At 45.2% G+C, this 20,186-nt stretch overlaps 1 protein-coding gene and 1 long non-coding RNA gene across 14 annotated transcripts in view; one reads left to right on the top strand and one right to left on the bottom strand.

Annotated features, from left to right (window-relative positions):
• NFASC (neurofascin) overlaps window positions 1–20,186 on the bottom strand; it is a 180,121-nt gene that overhangs the window by 146,525 nt on the left and 13,410 nt on the right. For 7 of the 13 annotated variants that reach the window (XR_014157631.1, XM_081866292.1, XM_081866289.1 and 4 more), the window contains exon 1: window positions 13,849–14,008. The exons of 2 other annotated variants lie outside the window; for them this stretch is intronic. The gene's annotated coding sequence lies outside the window, so the exon portion shown is untranslated. Of the gene's footprint in view, window positions 1–13,848; window positions 14,010–20,186 lie in introns of those variants that run through there. 4 more of the 13 variants (XM_081866300.1, XM_081866299.1, XM_081866295.1 and 1 more) reach the window with 1 other exon arrangement.
• LOC309344382 lies at window positions 2,920–6,550 on the top strand. Its single transcript, XR_014157703.1, has 3 exons — window positions 2,920–4,882; window positions 5,595–5,700; window positions 6,306–6,550. It is a non-coding gene; the product is annotated as an uncharacterized lncRNA (long non-coding RNA).

The raw sequence follows: 20,186 nt of genomic DNA on the forward strand, positions 1-20,186 counted from the left end.
TGCCATTACAATTTCAACACAATTTTGTAACAGGAGTCATTATCAAGGTGACAGCACTATAGGAGTTACAACTGTGTCCTACCACTGTATCCAAACCGCATAGTGACACCAGATGTCAGTCCAAAAGTTTCTGTAGCAAACAAGAAAGGGCAGATTTAGCTAGTGCTTTTGTCCTGGATGAATCTGAAGGAAAATCAAAATAAGCACGATACAGATGGGGGTGGCGGTGGTGGAGGGAACTCAGACAGCAAAGTAAGCATATTCCCTAATAAGGAAGTCCAGGAGCAAAAGGTTACAATGGGGTCAACACAGACAATGAGAACCTGTCACTTCCCATCTGTATCTATGGAAACCAGCAAGAGGCTAGAAACAGAGCTGACAAAATTATTGATTGTGCAAAATTACATTCAGCCACATGTGACATTTAAACCTTGGTGCTTAGGTGCCCAATACAAGCAAAGTAAGAAAGCCTCTTTTAAATGCTTCCAGTCTGTATTTATATATAGGCAGTCAATGGTTAGCACGTACTTATTGCAGGGATATTTTTAAGATCAGGCAAAGTTCTGGGGAGGAAGGGAGCACACATGTAATCTTGCCTGCCTTGAATATTGTCAAAAGGAAAATATGCGTATTTCAACCAGAATGCAGTTACCACGGTTCCTCTGTACTGTAAGTAACAATTATGTGAGAGGGGCAAAAGCAAAAGCAAAGCAGGTAAGCAATAAAGAATTCAGTGCCAATCAAAGCTGTGGGGGTGTAAAAATGTGTTGAACTCCCAAGTGTCACCTTAAACATGTTGGTAATCAGCATCTAATTATCAGATGCATAGGGTTAAACAGTTTTCAGAAGCACCAGCATCACATTTCTATGTGCAGATGGCTTTGATCTCAACTGAGCAATTCACACAGACATGGTAATGGACCTCTTCAGGATACAAATTTCAAAGTTAAGGAGCAGACTTCTAACATCCCTGTGCTGCTCATCACTGCAGAGAAGGCTATTTCAAAAGTACAGCCTGGGCTGATTGCAATGACTGTGACATGAAATTTAATTAAGACATCTGACAGGGCCTGAGTGGGCCCTCAATTTGGTAGTAGTAATGGGCCTGCGGGTGCCAACCTGGGCCGCATCCAGAATTGCCACTGTGAAGTTGTCTGGACCCCTGCCTAGCACTGCTTCACCCAGCCCCACACCTCAAATATCCTAACCCTGGAGGGTGATGTTGGCAGCACTTCTGGAAACCAAGCACTGGCTTAGCTCTGATCCATTGCAGCTAGCCACAATTTGAAATTACCCCAAATAAAATGCTTGACATCAATGTTAAACACTGCTGGAAGAATGGCAGACGAAGGTGACTGAATTCATGGGACTGGCAGAGATGACCGGCAGAATCCGTGATCAGAGGAGGGAGACAGTGGAAGAGGACTGGAAAAAATTTAAATTATATCTTAAGAACTGTTGCAAAATCTCGGACTGATAAAATGTTAAGGGTTAAGAAACAGAGAACTATAGCTGTAAATATTTAAGTTAAGAAAATTTGGAGGGAAATCAAATTTTGAAAAGGAATGAAGGATTGCTAAAAAATTTTTGAAACAGGGGTGCAGTGAAGGGGAGGCATGGGGAAGTCATGTATTGTTTGTTTATTTGTGTGTTTTTTGTTTATGAAAATTAATAAAAATTATTTTAAAAAAACAACAATGTTAAACACTGCATTTTGAGAAATTTTAGACTGGTCCAGAAGTGCCACCCTTCAGGGGAGCAAGTGCAGCATTGTGCCCCAATGCAATGGTGAGTGTTAGCAGCAGTGTCAGGTGAGCAGCAGTGTCAGGTAGGGGCCCCATGGCAGAAGGAAGTAATGTCAAACTCAGTAGGCCCTGCTAGCGTGTCTGGGGTATGACTGTTGTCCAAATATGCCACATCCTGCAGCTGTGCCTGATTTTAATGGATGAAGGTTTCAATACTTCAAAAAAGCCATTCTGACCTAGTAGACTTGCATAGTTTTGAACTGTTAGCACTTACAGAATAGATTTACTGCTTATAATATACTGTAGATACAAAATACACTTACAAAATAAATTTAACAGCCCAACACAAACAAAAAAGGTTAAACTAGAATAACTAATATAACATGGAAAGAAGAAAAGGGTAGGCTGAAATATAAAGGTAGGCTTTAAGGAATACAAAATATAAAGGAGGTTAGAAAGAAGAGAATGCCTATGTCTGTGTGTGTTCAAAATATTTTAATTGAAAGTTTTCAACATAAGAAACAATAAAAACCAATCTAACCTAAAAAAAGGAAAAGGATAAAGAAGAGTGAAAATAAGAGAGAATAAAAAAGAAATAAATCTAAATATAAATAAGCGGTTCAGTCTCAACTGCTTTGTTAATGTATCCAAATGGACTAGATCACCTTCAAATCTCTTGTGAAGAGTGAAAATAAAGATATTTTTAGGTTTGCATTAGCTTGTCATCTTTGCTGAACCCACGCTGCACAAGTCTGCAAGTTTATTATAGTCTAAATTATTTCAAGTCAGGATTACTCGATGTCCTGGAACTTTCTTAGACTGAGGGGGGGGGAGAGAATAGTACTTCCCTTTATGTACTGGGATGTGGTGGGGGGACTGGAAGAACGAAGTGTCGTGCAAGGCAACACATTTGCCTGACATTTTGAAGCATCTGTTCAGAATCAGTAGGAAGCACATGCCTCGTGCACATACGAGCTTACACCAAATCAGACCCATCAGTTCAGTAGACGGTTCCCACAGGTGCAAAGTTACCTCCCTAGCAACCTATAAAATGTTGCCAAAAAGAGTGGGCTAAAGTTATTAGGCAGTAAACCTCAACATTGTACAACGCTTAGAAAGGACTCTCATTTAGGCTACAAAATTGTCCCAAGTTCAGGTATGGCAGAACCAATTTGGAAAACAGCAGAGAGACCAAGGTGAAAGTCAAGCACACCACTCTAATCTCAGAAGGCAAAGAGCATCCAGGTTATTCAAGAAACTGGCACACAATTAACAGGAAACCAATATACCACCTTAAATGAGACGTAAGAATTTATCATTTGTATAATTCTCTGTGTGTTTAGGTGCTCAAAGCTGCCTTGCAGAAAGGTAGGGAATTAATTTAATTTTAAAAAGTACTCCAAGGTAGATATTCACATTTATAAGGCATCAAAAGAAAGAACCAATGGCAAAGTGCAATGATATCCATGTTCATATTTTAAAATGGAGGAAGAAGCACATATTTTCTTTTCCCAAGCATCGCAGGAATAGAAAGAATTTTTAGCATGCTCCTTCATACTTGTCCCAAGCAGGGTTTCTCCAGATGAATAAGGGCAATTAGTTCCTATTCCAGGAGCGCCAGAGGTGCCAGGTATGCAACTGTACCCATTGTTACTTTTGAAGGCCAGAATTTCAGCAGAACTAGAAAAGAAGGTCAACAGTTTTCGAAATCTGGTTCTATTATGCTATACTTTTTTCTGCATGAACAACAAATAGCATCAATAGTAGCATCAATAGCCAGCTCTTCTGCAGATCTCTGGACACAGCAATTTCCCACGGAATGCAGAGTGATCGAAGTCATTCTTTCAGAATGTATTACATAATAGAGAAAGACTCAGAGGTAGCAAGACTGTGATAAAACCATGGGTGTGGTGGATGGAAAATGTGCTGCTGCAACCATGGGAATTGTTGATGGCTGTATCATTGAAAGTCTCAAATTCATGCTTAGGTTTCTTTACAATATCATAAGCATGTACCGGACTGAGGACAAATGTTTGGTGGCTGTTTTCATGCAGGGGAACAAGCAGTGCTCTGCAGAAGAGTCAAAGAGCACAAGCCTATGAATGTTTATTCAGAAGTAAGTGTCATTGTGTTCAATGGGGCCTACTTCCAGGTAAGGATCCACAGGGCTGCACTTGACTTTCCAATTAACACCCACTTGAGATGTACTTATTCCAAATCCTGAAAGATCAAGTCCCAAAGTATCACTCATATGGATTAGGATGTAGCATCCAACAGAATGAAGGGAGATAAAGACCAATTCTCTGGACTTAAAAGTAATTACTGGAATCTTTTACTTTCAAGACATCTGCTTGTTGGCTTTGATAGTGTGTAATCTCTTTCATTGTTAGTATGTTGAATGCATCAATTAAGTCCTATGGTTTCTTACTAGTCCAATGTAAGGCTTAGTATAGCATCCTGTCCCTGTAGCTAAGGTTTCCAGTTCCATCAGGGTGGGATCAGTGGAAAAGGTTCTTTCAAAGCAACAGTAGATGCTCTGTTTTATAGAAGCCGGTGATTAAACTGGTGTGATACTGAAGTTTGAGAGCTTAATCTGTTCCTCCAGAAACTTGTTCTTTCACCCCTCCAAGACATTACTGGTTTTGGCAGTAGCGACAATTCTTTTTCAGCAATAGACACAGTGCTGGGATGATAGAGGCACTTCCTGGGATATCAGTCATTTGATGAGTGGAGATGGGGAATAAGCTCCCTCCTCAGCTGATCTGCACAGATTATAATGATTCTCAAAAGTCAGCCAAAGAGCCCCTCCAAAATGCCCAGGTTTTAGCAAGTCTCCAAAGGATGTTAGATTATAATTGGCTACCCTCTGCTTACTGTAGAAGGGAATGACTTTCTGCTCTTTGATGACTTCCAGTCTGAAGAATGGGTCCTATAGGTCTTCAACACTTCATAGAGGTATTGCAAAGGAAATATTAAAAACACAAGTGAAGTGGATTCCAGTAACATTGAAATGTTGACCTTTATCCAGACATTCATTAGCGCATAAAGTCAGGTCTTACAAAGCATCACAGGATGACCATCTAAGAGACCTCAAAGGTCACCATCACCATGGCTTTCGTCTATGAAGTAATTAAAAGGTGAGTGTGGCCACCGATTTTTCTCCATTCTTGTTTTATAACTTACTGAATCACTTCTAATTCCACCTTTCTTTTGCATTCCTATTGGTTGACCTTGATACACTAGAATGTACAGAGGTTTTCTGCCTCATCCATTCAGCTTCTTAGCATATGTCGACACAATGACAAAGCAATCTAAAATATTGTGACATCACAAAAATGATTTCAGCTAAGGTCAAAACACAGGCAGAATGATCACAAGCAGGAAGGCTCATTTAGCCTGCAGAAGAGTGTTCATCTAGCCTTAATCCTCATGATTAGAAAAAGTATGAATAGAGACTTGCAGGTGAAACCACTGAATTACAGTTCTTCAAGAGGTTCAAAGCTATCACCTGTGGACTGAATGGAGACAAAGGATTTTTATCGTGCTACATGAGTCAATTGGCTTATCACTGCAGGGAAGTCTGTGCTATCACCAACCGTCTTTCTATGTGTGAATGGCCACTGTTAATAGCATTAATTATCTACAACTGTACTTTTCTGCATGTAATTTCCCCCTTCCAAACCACACACAAACGCACACAAGTGCATGCATCAAACATATATACTATACACCTGTAGCTCAGATTCACACTTCAAACACCTAGACTGCAGACCATGAATGCTTGGGCCACAAAAATAGGGTTCATCTTTAAGGTGTTCATCTTGTTATTTTCAAAATAATGTTTTGCAGATCTTGCACACCTCTCTCAGAGCATCTTTTACACCCAAAGTGACATAGAAAAGAGACATTGTATCCAAACAGGAGAGCCTTTGTTGAATTATGGGCGGAAATCCAGGTATTTGGCAGAGAAAGTACATTTTCTTGTTTATTGAACAAAACGTCCAAGTCTTTCCATTACCAGTTAAGAAAGACATTCTAAATGGTACTGCCATCCCTTCCTTTCTTTAGTGCAAAGTAAAAGAATGGCACTGTCTGCCTCAGCCAGTCTGAGCATTGCCATCCATGACACAGCACTTCTGGCACTGTCATGATACATTTGCAGGTGGCCTTAAGGAGAAATGGTGCACCCTTCATTTCACAATTAGTACGGGGAGAAACTAAACTGACCCTCTGCAATTTATTGATCTTAATACCATTCTATATGTTAGCAAGAGTATCTCCCCAAACCAAGGCTGCTACATCCCCCACCCACATTGCAAGTCCCTCCTACCCACGGTGTCCCTTGGCTGCAACAGATGCAAGTGGTTCTGTTACACAGGGTGCTGAGCTGAGGGAGTGTAAAACTGAGAAGATCCATCATTAAGAAGATCCATTTCGGGATGCTAAATTTTGGCCTCACACAGGATGCCATAATATGAAAGATTACCAAAGTCTGCCACTGGCTGCATCTGCCTAAAGCCACCCTAGCCTCCACTCAAGGAAATCAACCATCTCTTACAGGATAAGCAACAGGAACTTCCCTCTTCAGAAGCAGTATGACTCTAAATACCAGGTGCTGGGGACAAACAGCAGAGAATGCAGTTGCCCTTGTAAGCTTCCCAGAGGCACCTCAATGGGCATGACCATGAAACAGGAAGCTGCTCTAGACTGGGACAAGTGACTTGTCGAAGACCACAAGCTGAGTACAAGGCAGAGGTGGAACCTGATGCTCAATAAAGCCCACAAATAATCCCCTCTACCCAAAATTCTTCTCTCCTCAAAAATTCATTGGCCATCAGATTGCTCTAAGTTAAATTTCTGCAACATGTTATGTTATGTAGTGAAGTTTCACCCTGGGCCAGCAGGGGGATACTGTATATAGTTTTCACTCAGGTCTGTAGATAGTTTTCCCTCAGGTCCGCGTCAGTTATTTTAGGCGGGAACTCTGGGCTGTTGTTGTTACAATGTTGACAGCCGGCTGCCTATAAAAGCAGGCCGGCTGAGCTGTTTGCAGTCAGTTCTATTCCAGCTTACGAAATAAAGAGCTACTTGGAGAAATCGCTGTGTTGTCTGCTATGTCAACCCACAACTTAACACTGGCGACGAGGATGGGATGGATGGACATCAGAGCACAGCCAGATGCGGCCAGCCTCTGAACTGAGCTGAATCACTGAGCTGAATCACAGAGCGAAATCACTGAGCGAAATCACTGGACAGAACCAATTCAGAGCTGACTGTTCTGGCTAGAGCACTTTGTTCCATCCATCGCCCTTCACGCCGGCATCGGAATCATGGCTTCACTTGTGCCTCTACCGCCGTTTGCGCCAGCCTCTGAATCATGGGATTCCTACCTCGCTCGGTTCGACTGCTACCTCCAAGCCAACGAGCTGACAGCAGTATCAAAGGATCGTAAGCGGGGCCTATTCCTCAGCCTCTGTGGGCCTGAGGTGTTTGAGACGGCCCGAGCATTGGTTGCGCCCGAAGCAGTCCAGGCAACACCATGGGACACGATCCAAGAGAAGCTCCGCAACCACTACGCACCAAAGCCGTCCAAGATTGCTGCCCGCCATGCGTTCTACCACCGGAACCAGGCAGAGGGGGAGTCAATCAACAACTACACCACCGCCCTGCGACAGGCTGCAATGCACTGTGAGTTCCGAGACTTAGACGATGCCCTGATGGATCGAATCGTCTGCGGGGTCCGGGACATCCATCTGCAACGGCGTCTCCTCGCCAAGCCAGACCTCACGCTGCAGAAAGCCATTGAGGAGGCTGTGGCCTCAGAAGCTGCTGAACGCTCCGCCCAGGAGATCCGCAAGTGCAGCAGCCCGCGTCTTGCTAGGGAGCCAGTTCCGGTGCATCATGAAGAGGCCAGCAGTGATGAGGCATCCTCCAGTGAAGGCGATGACGTGCACCAGACAAAGCGGGAGCACAGGAAGTTCCAACAGAAGTCCAAGGGCCAACCGGAATGTGCCGGCTGCGGAGGCAACCATTCCCGTGCCAAGTGTCGATTCAGAGACGCCATCTGTAGGAAGTGTTCCAGAAGGGGCCACATCGCTAAGGTCTGCCGATCGGCTCCGTCTGACACCCCCCCTTCATCGACTCGCAAGTCCAAGCCTTCACTCCAGTCTGCCATGGAAAGTTGTTTCGCTCTCACCAACTGCCGCTGCCCATCTGGAACCACGATTGGCCAAACCGACTCGCCTACGCGACGCAAGCTGAACGTCACGGTGCTCATTGAAGGAGCTCCATGTGACATGGAGATCGACACCGGGTCTGCCCTGTCCATCGTGTCGTGGAGCACCATCAAAAGACTGGTACCCAGAGTGTCCAAAAGGCAACTCGACTCTCACCGCGTACACCTGAGAGACTACCAGGGAAACGACATTCCCGTGGTAGGCGTTGGCCGGTTCCGGATCGCCTTCAAGGATTTTTCGGGCCTGCTCCGGTTGGTGGTGGTCGAAGGTCAGCGGCCAAGCCTCCTAGGGCTAGACTGGTTTGATGCCCTCGGCCTGGAAGTCACCGGCATCAACTGCATCTCTAACGCAGAGATTGAGGGTCTGGTCAAAGACTTTGCCGAGGTTTTTGACGGCACCTTGGGGCAATATACAGGTACGCCCATCTCCTTTAGCCTTGATCCACAAGTCGCCCCCATCAAGCTAAAGCCACGCCGGGTTCCCTTTGCTCTCAAGGCTAAGGTGGACGAACAACTGGACAAACTGATCGCCCAAGGAGTTTTGGAGCCGGTTGACCACGCCAAGTGGGAAACCCCCATCGTCACGCCTGTCAAGCCAGATGGGTCGGTGAGAATCTGCGCTGACTACAAGTGCACGATCAACAAGGCACTTCAGCAGCACGCTTATCCGGTTCCTGTTGTCCAACACCTGCTGCATTCCCTGGGTGAGGGTAAGGTCTTCGCTAAGCTGGACCTTGCCCAAGCCTATCAACAACTGCCAGTCGATGATGCCACTGCTGAAGCCCAGACGATTGTCACCCACCGGGGGGCATTCCGTTGCCGCCGGTTGCAGTTCGGGGTGAGTGTGGCTCCTGGCATTTTCCAAAGCCTTATGGAGCGTCTCCTGCAAGGGCTTCCAGGCGTGGTACCATATTTTGATGACGTCTTGGTGTCTGCAGACTCACACCAGCAGCTGTTCGAGCGCCTCCGTGCCGTGCTGACCAGGTTCCAAGAGGCCGGGCTCAAGGTAAAGAGGGAGAAGTGCCAGATCGCCGTTCCACAGGTAGAGTTCCTGGGCTATCTTATCGATGCCTCCGGCCTTCACCCGACCACATCCAAGATCCGCGCTATCCAGCAGGCCCCCACCCCAAAGAACAAGACGGAGTTGCAGGCATTCCTGGGGCTGCTGAACTTTTATAACATGTTCCTGCCCCACAAAGCCACAGTGGCTGAGCCTCTTCACCGACTCCTTAGTACAAAGACGCCTTGGGCCTGGGGTCATCGGGAGACGGCGGCCTTCAACGCGGTTAAGGCTCTCCTTTCATCAGACAGTGTGCTGGTACAGTACAGTGAATCCAGGCCGCTGGTCCTTGCCTGCGACGCCTCACCTTTTGGCATCGGTGCTGTCCTTAGTCACCGTTTTCCAGATGGAAGAGAAGCACCGCTCGCCTACTTTTCCAGGACACTATCTCTGACGGAACGGAATTACAGCCAGCTCGACAAGGAGGCATTGGCACTTGTGGCTGGAGTGAAGAGGTTCCATGAATACCTCTATGGCAGGACTTTTGACCTCATCACTGACCACAAGCCACTCCTGGGCCTCCTCGCCGGTGATCGTCCAACTCCACCGGTCCTCTCGCCACGCATGCTGCGATGGACTGTTTTCCTGGCTGCCTACCACTACCGGCTCATCCATCGCCCGGGGAAATCGATGGGCCATGCTGACGCCCTCAGCCGTTGCCCTCTTCCAGCATTTGTGGAAGACCCGGCTCCAGCTTCATCGCTCCTTCTGATTGAGGATCTTCCGGCAGCGCCTGTATCAGCTGCCACTGTGGCCTCCGCGTCTGCCCAGGATCGCACCATCAGCCGGGTGCTCAACTGGGTGTGGAGGGGGTGGCCACAAGGGCCTTTTGCATCGGAGTTCCAGCCCTTCGCAACCAGACAACATGAACTCTCTGCTCATCGCGGCTGTCTGCTGTGGGGAGACCGTGTCGTGATTCCCCAGGGACTCCGTCAGCGCGTCCTGGAGGCTCTGCACGTTGGCCACCCGGGAATTGTCAAAATGAAGGCGTTGGCTCGGTGTTACGTCTGGTGGCCTAATATGGACGATGCCATCACTGCCTGGGTGTCCACCTGTCAAGCGTGCCAAGAGTCGAGGCCTGCACCACCGGCAGCTAAGGGACACACCTGGGAGACGCCAAAGACACCCTGGTCGAGGGTGCACATTGATCTGGCTGGCCCCTTTCACGGCCGGACCTTTATGGTAGTGGTGGACGCCTATTCCAAATGGCTGGAGGTCGCCCTGATGCCCTCCACCACTACCGAAGCTGTCATCCGGGTGCTGCGAGGCCTGTTTGCAACGCATGGGTGTCCTGATGTCCTTGTCTCTGACAACGGACCACAGTTCACGTCAGGCACGTTTGAGCGGTATCTTTTGGGACTGGGCATCCGCCATGCCCTAACGGCACCCTTTCATCCATCCAGCAACGGGCAAGCGGAAAGAATGGTGCGCTCGGCAAAAGAGGCACTGGCGCGCCTGGACCGGGGAGACTGGCATGAGCGGGTCGCCGAATACTTGTTCGTGCAACACATCACCCCTCATGCGGCCACAGGGAGGAGTCCTGCTGAACTGCTTATGGGCCGCCGCCTCAGGTCACCGCTCGACCGGCTACACCCGGACTTTGCCGTGGCTGAACCCCCAGGCTGTGCCAATGCGCCACGGTCATTTGTCCCAGGAAACCAGGTCTTTGCCCGGAACTATGTGGGGGACATTCCTTGGGTGCCAGCCACAGTAGTGGGAGTCACTGGACCTCGCTCGTACCAGGTGGCACTCGAAGACGGACGCTTGTGGCGACGGCACATAGACCAGCTTAGGCGCAGGGTTGGGGACTTGGACACTACCGAGGTGCCCCCAACTGCGCTTGCGGCTCCAGAAGAGACACGTACAGATGGTGAGGCCCCACCTACACCTCCCTCGCAAACTGCCAGCGTGGAGCCGAACCAAGCCGCTTCAGAGGGTCTGCCAGACTTACCACAGACTCAGACCACTCCACTTGAGGAGGCTCCACCCACAGCAGCGGATCCAGGGGAGTTGGTTCCAACGCCACCTAGGGTCGCACCACAGCCTCAGCAAGAACTGTGTGGCCCTCCGGACTTGGCTACCAGTCCCCGGCGGTCTGGCAGAGTTCCCAAGCGCCCAACTTATTTAAAGGACTATGTTGTTGGACAGGTATCACTGTTGGTCTAAGTATGGGAAATGTAACCAATATGCTTTTGTGCCTAATTGAACCATTATGCGTAGTGCTGTATATAAGGAAACCATTACGATTGTAACTAACGCCTTATCTCGGTGGGGAGGGGTGTTATGTAGTGAAGTTTCACCCTGGGCCAGCAGGGGGATACTGTATATAGTTTTCACTCAGGTCTGTAGATAGTTTTCCCTCAGGTCCGCGTCAGTTATTTTAGGCGGGAACTCTGGGCTGTTGTTGTTACAATGTTGACAGCCGGCTGCCTATAAAAGCAGGCCGGCTGAGCTGTTTGCAGTCAGTTCTATTCCAGCTTACGAAATAAAGAGCTACTTGGAGAAATCGCTGTGTTGTCTGCTATGTCAACCCACAACTTAACATGTTATATGTGGGCTGCCTCTGAAGATGGTTCAGAAATGTCAGTTGGTGTAGAATTCAGTGGCCAGGTTGCTCACTGGGACAAGATGGTTTGAGCATATAATACCAATTCTGGCCCAACTGCACTGGCTGCCAATTAGTTTCTGGGCCTAATTCAAAGTGCTGGTTTTGACTTATAAAGCATTAAATGACTCAGGGCTGCAATACCTCAAGGATCGCCTTTCCCCATATGAACTGATCTGCACCCTGAGATCACCATCTGAGGTCCTTCTTCATGTGCCTCCTCCACGAGGTCTGGAAGGTAGCAACATAAAAATGGACCTTTTCTGCAAAGGCTCCCGACTTGTGGAATACCCTCTGCAGGGAGGCTCTCCATCTATATATCTTTAGGCGCCAGGCAAAAACATTCCTCTTTGGCCTTTGGCTCATTAAACAATCTGTGGCCTTTTGAACTGTGGGGTTATTGTCTTTGTTTGTTACTATATTCTGAATTTTTTATATATATTGTAAGCTGGTCTGTGATTCCTGGATGAAGGATTGTATACAATTTAATTAATTAATTAATTATTAATAATATTAATAATCCCCTCTAAATCAATTCCTCTTTAATTTCCACAAAATATTCCTTTCCCCTCTGCCTTCCCAGTTTTCCCTCATCTCATTCATGAGTAGCTAGAGCTCTCCTTCAGTGCAACCCAACCACATGCAACAATAGTCTGATCTCAGTTGCCCAGCTTCCATCTGAAAGGCATAGGATCTGATAGCAAGCGAAGCGTGAAACTTCAATAGAATAGCCACTGTCCAATCAGCAGCCAGCCAACATGCCACTTAGTTCAGTCAGCCTCCCTTTCAGAACACCTCTATCTAGCAACCTCAAAGATGATAATCTTTCACTGCAGGGGTAGAAGGAAGGTGAACCTTAAGAATCACTTTCTGTGCTCCTTTGCTGGACCATCAGATTCTAAAATACAAAGCAACGCAAAAGGACCAAACAAGGGCAAGGGAAGATGGTGATTTGACATGGTATTGTCAAGGTTCAGCCCTCCCCAGACCAAGGCAACAGGACCCCACTCCCTCAGCAGACCTCTACTGCCAATAACCCTGAAGATCTGTTGGATCTGCATATCCCTGCCTAAGGGCTGGAGGTCCCTGCCTCAGGCCCCTGGGATTCTGACTGGCTCCCAAACCCTCTTCCATCTACCCCAGACTCACAGAAGCAAAAGAGATGGTGAGCCAGGCAGAAGCGTCAGATACACCGCTGGCTTGCTGCATGTGAGGCTTCTCAGGACAAGAGGGGAGTGCTTGGAAGCATTTGCCTGGATCAGGGCCAGGAATGGGCAGATCCTCCAGCTCTTCTGTAAGCTTCCAAGCTGAGCAGATTCATTGCTAAAGTGTCAGCCTTCCTGACCTGAGGAATATGGATGGGAGGGCTTGCTGGCAAGGGCATGTTAACTTGCTGGAAACTACAGGAAGGGAGAGTGCTCCTGTGCTCGTGTTCTGCTCCCTAGTTTCCCACAGGCATCCTGTTGGCCACTGTGAGAACAGAATGCTGGATGAGCCATTGGCCTGATCCAACAGACTGTTCTTACATTCTTAACTGCTCCATGTGGCAAGGTTTTCCCCACACACATGGTGACTCCTTACTCTGCTGTCATAATTTGCCATGAAGATCCTCTGCCTCGTGTGGAGAGGTTCCATATCAACGACAGAAGATTTTGCCGGTGATAAATTAGCTCTCTCTCTGACCAACAGAATCCATATGGTGAGCTGCACTATGACGGGGCAAAGGGAAGCAGCACATGTAAGCAGCTTTTTATGTGCAGACCAATCCTTGATCTACTAAATCAGATATAAGAACTTCTGTTTTGTTTTGGTAATACTAACACTCAAAATGGTGGTTCAGGGCGGGGGACTCCTCATAATTCACCAAAAGTATGGGGAGGATCAGAAATGCTTACATTTCGTTCATCTCCTGTCCATATATACTAACCACTCTTCTCTACGTTAATGAGGGCCCCACACCTGCACTGTATACACAGAGGGGCTCCTCAGTAAATATATGACCACTGAGACATATCCAGCATCTGAGGATGTGGCCCCACTTCCCCATGTAGTCAGTAGATGTATGCAGGCAGAACATCTGAACAGTCCAAAGGTCTTAGGACAATAAGTAGTTGTAGTTTCACAGCTCTAATGCCAAACCAAGGATTTTTCAAACTTGAGGATGGTGGAGTTAGAGAAGACAGAGCCATAATGTGCCTCTTACCTTATCAAAACGGGTTGCTCACGTGTTGGGTGACCAGAAGAACTGGCAGGAAGCCACAGAGCCCATCTTCCATGGCTTCTGACCCAATTCCAGTCAGCAGAGCTCAGAAGGCACTTGGGGAATGTTACTGTTTGATAGTTTGTGGCCAATAACTTGGTGAGCTCAGCCTAGTGATGGTCAACATCACTACATCATAAAATGTGTTGTCACAATTGATGCTGTGGTTAGTGCTCTCAGAGGCCCAGAATTCAGAAAGATTCCAGTTAAACTATCATTTACACAAAGGGGAAAAGTCACCTTTAGTTATGGAAATAGCCTAGGCTTCCCATGTCATGTTTACTTAATAGAGCTGGTGGAGGTGGGGTGGGGTCATGGCGAAGAAGGCAAGGTGGTTTAAATCTCATCTAAGCTGTGCACTCATTTGATAGAACAGTGGCTTGCTTAAGTCTACTATATTCTTCTCCTCTCTGCAGTACTAATCTACCTTACAGGATTGTTGTTATGAATAATGTAAGGTAAAGGTAAAGGATTCCTGGATGCTTAAGTCCAGTTAACCTGGATGGTTAAGTCTATGGGGTGCAGAGCTCATCTCGCTTCAGGCTGAGGGAGCTGGCATTTGTGCACAGACAGCTTTCTGGGTCATGTGGCCAGCATGACTAAACCACTTCTGGTGCAATGGGACACCGTGATGGAAGCCAGAGCACATGGAAACAGTGTTTACTTTCCTGCCACAGCGGTACCTATTTATCTACTTGTACTGGCATGCTTTCCAACTGCTAGGTTGGCAGAAGCTGGGACAGAGCAATGGGACCTCACTCCATTGCGCGGATTCGAACTGCCGACCTTCTAATCGGCAAGCCCAAGAGACTCAGTGGTTTAGACCACAACGCCACTCACATTCATACACGGATAATGTACATACATTGAACTATCTAACCTTTTTATCACATGCTATTACCATTGTGTGTGTGTTTAGTCATATATGTGAGAATATATGAAGAAAGACCAAACAGACTTTTGCTGAAGGTTAATTGCTGTAATTGCTGAGGGTTAATTGCCAAAGAAGGCAGGAGAGAGATAAAAGACTCAAGGATTGGAGGTGCAATGCCTCTGAATACCAGTTACTTGAGAATATGAGTGGGCCTTTGTGCTCATGTCATGCTTATGGACTTTTCATGTACATCTGGCTGGCAACTGTAAGAACAGAGTTCTGGGCTAGATAAACTTCTGTTCTGATCCAACAGGACTATTCTTCTGTTCTTACATAGTATAGAGAAGTTTTAAATGTTTGATGTTTTACTGTGTTTGATGTTTTAATTCACTGGAACCCGCCCAGAGTGGCTGGAGCAACCCAGTCAGATGGGTGGCATATAAATTATTAGTATTATGACCTTAATTTCAAGATATGTTAGCCTATCCATGCTATTTATTGAGTCTTGTCTGGGAAAAAGGCAGGGTATAATATAAATATAAAATATAATAATTTATCCAACCCATATTAACCACAGTACCTGAGGAGCTTGGTATGTCTTTCCTCAACTGAGGCACAGAAAGATTAATTTGCTGTGTAATTTGCTGTGGGAATTTATCAAGTAGGGTATTTAGCTGAGCCAGCAAAGCCCTAGGCCTTAAAATGTCTGACTCACCTTTCTCAGTGAACAAGATGGACTGGATTGTTCCACTGCAGTGAGACAGGATACTTATGCTAATTTTCAAGCATCCCCAATGGGATGAAAAATGAAAGGGATCAGGAAAAATATAGTTTGTCTGAAAGACAAAGCATTATAGAAACTCAAGACTAGTCACCACTTATTAAGTAGTAAACATTATCTTCCATGGCATACTCCTAGATTTAACAAAGAAAGTGGAATGGATTATTATTACTTTCCTTCACTTCCCCATCCTAGACCTAAATTTAAAGCAACACTCAAGAAAGTTACATTCTCATAGGGCACAACAATGCTAAGTTATTTGTGACCATGTTTTAAGTGGGGTGATGCAAAAGATTTTCAGATGTGGAGCACAATAAGCATTTGGTCTGTCAAAGAAAGAGTTTGCAATTTGCTCTGTTATGTAACCCACTGTACTTCCTCTAAGAACACTGAATTCTTTACATTTGAGGTGAAATCAAATGGCAAACATCCTTTCAAACTACCAAAACGATTACACAATACTTCAACATCCTCAAGAAAAACACAATTGCTATTTAAGTCCATGCAGCTAGCTACATTAAGGCTCAGCTACCAAATGTGATCTGACAGGGTGATATTTGCAATGCAATTAACTGCCTTCAAGAATACCATGCACTTTTTTGTTAATTATATGTTTGTGAAATACTACAGTCTTACTTAAAGACTATCTTTCACTTTGGCTTTGTTGGCTGGTTCCTTCAGCAAGTCGCTGTTCTGAGCATCACCGCTCATCACAATAGCTTTGAAATTCAGAAGAAATTCACTATATGCTTCACGGCTTTACAGTAACAACATTTTACTTCTATAATATATGTAATCCAACTGGGCAAAGATAACAAGAATTTTAATAATAATAATAATAATAATAATAATAATAATAATAATAATAAATTGTCTAGTAGCACTTTATAGACCAACTAAATTTGTTCTGGTATAAGTGTGCATGCAGACGAAAGCTTATACCAGAACAAACTTTTTTTTTTTTTTTTAATAATATTTATTAGAAATTTCCAATTACAACAACAAAAAAAAAAAAATCCGAATTTAAAATCTTATTTTCAATAACATATTTCCAGGACTTCCCCTCCCCTCCCCCTCTTGTATTCCAATTCTTACAAATAAATTCAGCAAGTTCTTATCCCAGATTTTGAACTTATTATCATTAGCCCAGTTTTAAAAATATTTTCCCATCCCCTAAAATCGACCTGTTCCCTTCCACGCGTTCCCCCCTTTGATACACAATACAGATTAAAATAATCAAATATAATTAATTAGGATAAAATTATAAAATATAATTAAAATAATCAAATATAATTTTACGCCCTTTGGATTCCAAATTTCCCTCCCCCCTTTCCCGGTTGCGTTCCCAATGTTCATCAACGTCTGATGTCTTCCTGGAGCTCCCACATCTATCTAGACCATAGTCCTTTACCAGTCATCTTTAATTTGGAATGTCCAATCTTGGAAGGAGTCTATCTCAAAAAGGCCCATTTCTTCCATCCAGATTTTTATATTTAGGAGTAAAAACTCCAATTTTATTTCTTTAGACCTTTCAAATCTGGATGTCCCAAATGTTCCCACTTCCAACTTTATCCAATTCTTGTTGTTCTTGTTGTTCTTGTTGATCTCTCTCCTCCTTTTTTTTTTTTCCTGCTCTCCTGCACAAATGTTCTAATTCCAAAAGCTTCTAATTCCTCTGCAAAGGCTCTGTTATTCAGGAACAAAACATTATGCCAAGTCCCTTCCATTCTTCAATAGATAAATCTATTGTCTCCTTTAGTGTGTAGACCTCTGTAGACAAAATAGTGTTCCATTTCTGCAGTTTCCCAGGAGATAAAAAGTTCTATTCAGATTCCAAGCCAACAATACTTGTAATATCCCTCAGCTCCTCTAGGTGGATTGCAATAACTCAGTTCCCTTCCAGATCACGCCCACCAGTCAAAATAACTTGTTATTCCTTGTTTTAAACAATTTGTATCCAATTTATAACAAATGTAACCGGCAAAGTCCTCGTAACAAAGTTCTCATTTTTGTTCTTCCGCTTTGACAGCTCTTTGACAGCTGTCAAAACCTCTCTTTCTCTTCTCCCGGTGCTCTCACAAATCGCTCCCAGGATTCGGGGTGTGTGTGTGTGTGTTTTAGTTCAATTCCACTTTTCTCCTCCAGCTCAGTCTTATAATTTTCCATCGCGAAGTTAGTAACTTTGTCAAAATAGGGTTGCACTCGATCTTAGTTGTCAAATCCATTACTTTAACTCCTCTACAACGGGGGGGGGGGTGACTTCCTTTTTGCGCCTCCCCCGCTCGCTCCGAATTTTTTAAAAAATTTATCCCCCTTTTTAATCCAGGTTCCAATTACTCACGGGTTATTCTTTTAAGTCCAAATTTTCAATAGAAGAAGTCAGCGCTCTCCGTCGAATGGCATGCGGCTTCGCTCGGCAGGGGAAGCGGAGGACTCAAAGCACCACCACCACCACCCCCCCGTCACCCGTTCCGCAGCCTTTAAAAAGGCTCCTTCGCGGGTCGGGGGGCGCAAAAGGTGCCAGCCGAGTCACCATGTCCATGGGTTTAAGCGCCCATGGTTTTTGAGGGTCCCCGCGTCACCGGCGCGGTAAGACCCAGCCCCTGCCGGGCAGGCTCCCTCCGGAGCTCGGAGGGAGTCCGCCATTCGGCGATGGCACCAACCCGGAAGTCTATACCAGAACAAACTTAGTTGGTCTATAAGGTGCTACTGGACAATTTTTTATTTTATTTTTATTTCGACTGCGTCAGGCCAACACAGCTACCTACCTGAATCAAGGATTTTAAGAGACCAGAACAGACTAGTCAATGTATCATTTCTACCCTCTTGAGGGTGGGGGGGAATCACCAGACATCTTTGCTTCAAGCCTAGAAGTCTGCTAGAAGGAGGAGAGAGAAATTAGCCAAACTGCCTTCCCATAAACAAGTTAAGAGAGCCCAAAACATTCAGAGTCAGGTATTGTACTATTTATGTAGTGCCATGCACATAAATTACAATACGTCCTGGAACATTTTTTCCCCCTATAACATCTATAATACACAATACATGTTTTGTTCTTTAATAGGCCTCCTGAAATATTGCCTCTGGTGTTTGGGGTTTTTTTTAGAGCAAACATAAGGAGATAAGAAACAAGGTTGTTCTCAAAGCAGAAGGGTGATTCATACCTTTGTGAAAAGTGAATGAATGGCCCTGCTTGACAATTCCAGGAGAAAAGATAAAGCGCCATCCAGGACTACAGTGCTGAAATCTTTGTAACAGCACTTCATAAAGGACCGTGGTAGCAGAACAACTGTAGGGCATGCTCCTGCTATGTACTTAACCAGAGCCATTTAAATGAGAGAACTTCAGGGACTTCACAGGCACAATCATAGGTAGACAGGAAGCTGCCTTATACCAGATCAGATTATTTGCTCGGCTAGCCTAGTATTGCTATCACTGGCAGCAGTTATCTAAGGTCTTAGGTAGAGGTCTTTGCCAATACCAGCTACCTAAGAGTTTCTGAGGTTTGAACCCAAGACCTCCTGCCCAGAAAGTATGTGCTCTACCACTGAGTTATGACCCTTCCCCCATGGGTGCCTATTACAAAGGCCCATTTCTCTGCCTGCTATAGACATCTGCGTGTATGTCACAACAACTTGAGTACAAAAGCCAATGAGCTCACAACAAGCACACTTGTTACTGGGCCTGTTGCAAATCTGAAAGCAAGACAATTTAAGCAATGGCATGAGAGTACAGTTCAGCATACAGACTGATCTTTATCATAGCAGAGCCATGCTGCACCACTGAGAACATTAGCAGCTCTCATGACTTTTCACAAAGAGAGTAGTGTAATTACAACATTAGGTGCTGGTGGTACCATATATAACAGAGAGGTACAGCCTGACTAAGCGCCAGTCATCTCTGTTACTATCAGGAGAATGAAGTCAACACTATTAACGCACTACATTAATGTCTGCTACACAATAAAACCTAGTAGAGCACATTGCCAGCTTATGCAGGTTGTACCTACAGATTTTTTTAAAGCTAAGCTAGCATCAACACTGATGTTTATTCAAAAGTGGGCCTATGTTCTAGCTATGCAAATATGTGAAAGGTAGAAGATGTGCCTAATATGCTGCTGCCTGTGTTCCGAAGGACAGGTTACTTAGAATATTTTAATTACACTTGAATGACACAGGCTCTTGGAAATGAAACTAGAAAGAAGCACTCTCAAAGGATTCAGCACCCTGGACAGTTAATAAGACTAGTGTTGTCCTTTCCCAAGAGCCCTAATATTTCAAGGTAAATAGGTGGCTTTAGATAATATGCATTTCTCACATGGCAAGGCTATTTTCCACATCAGCATAGGGATCTCCCATTCCACTCAAATGCAGAAAGGGTCACACATCTGCGTCGTCATACTTCTGCACAACTATGCCAGTCAGAGGGGGAATGTTTATTGCTTGCACTGCAAAATTGTCTTAACCCTCTTCATAAAAATCTAGGAGGATTTAAGGGTATAACTGCAAGATTCTTGAAAGCAGTACCATCTGAAAGTTACTGTTATGTTTTCAAAAGACATTTCCCTTTGGAGAAAGCTCGGGAAAGATGTTTTCTCCTGGAAAGCTTTGAAACATCAATTCACTA

The sequence above is a fragment of the Podarcis erhardii genome (genome assembly GCF_964252035.2).
Source record: "Podarcis erhardii genome assembly, chromosome: 6".
Classification (NCBI taxonomy): Eukaryota; Metazoa; Chordata; class Lepidosauria; order Squamata; family Lacertidae; genus Podarcis; species Podarcis erhardii.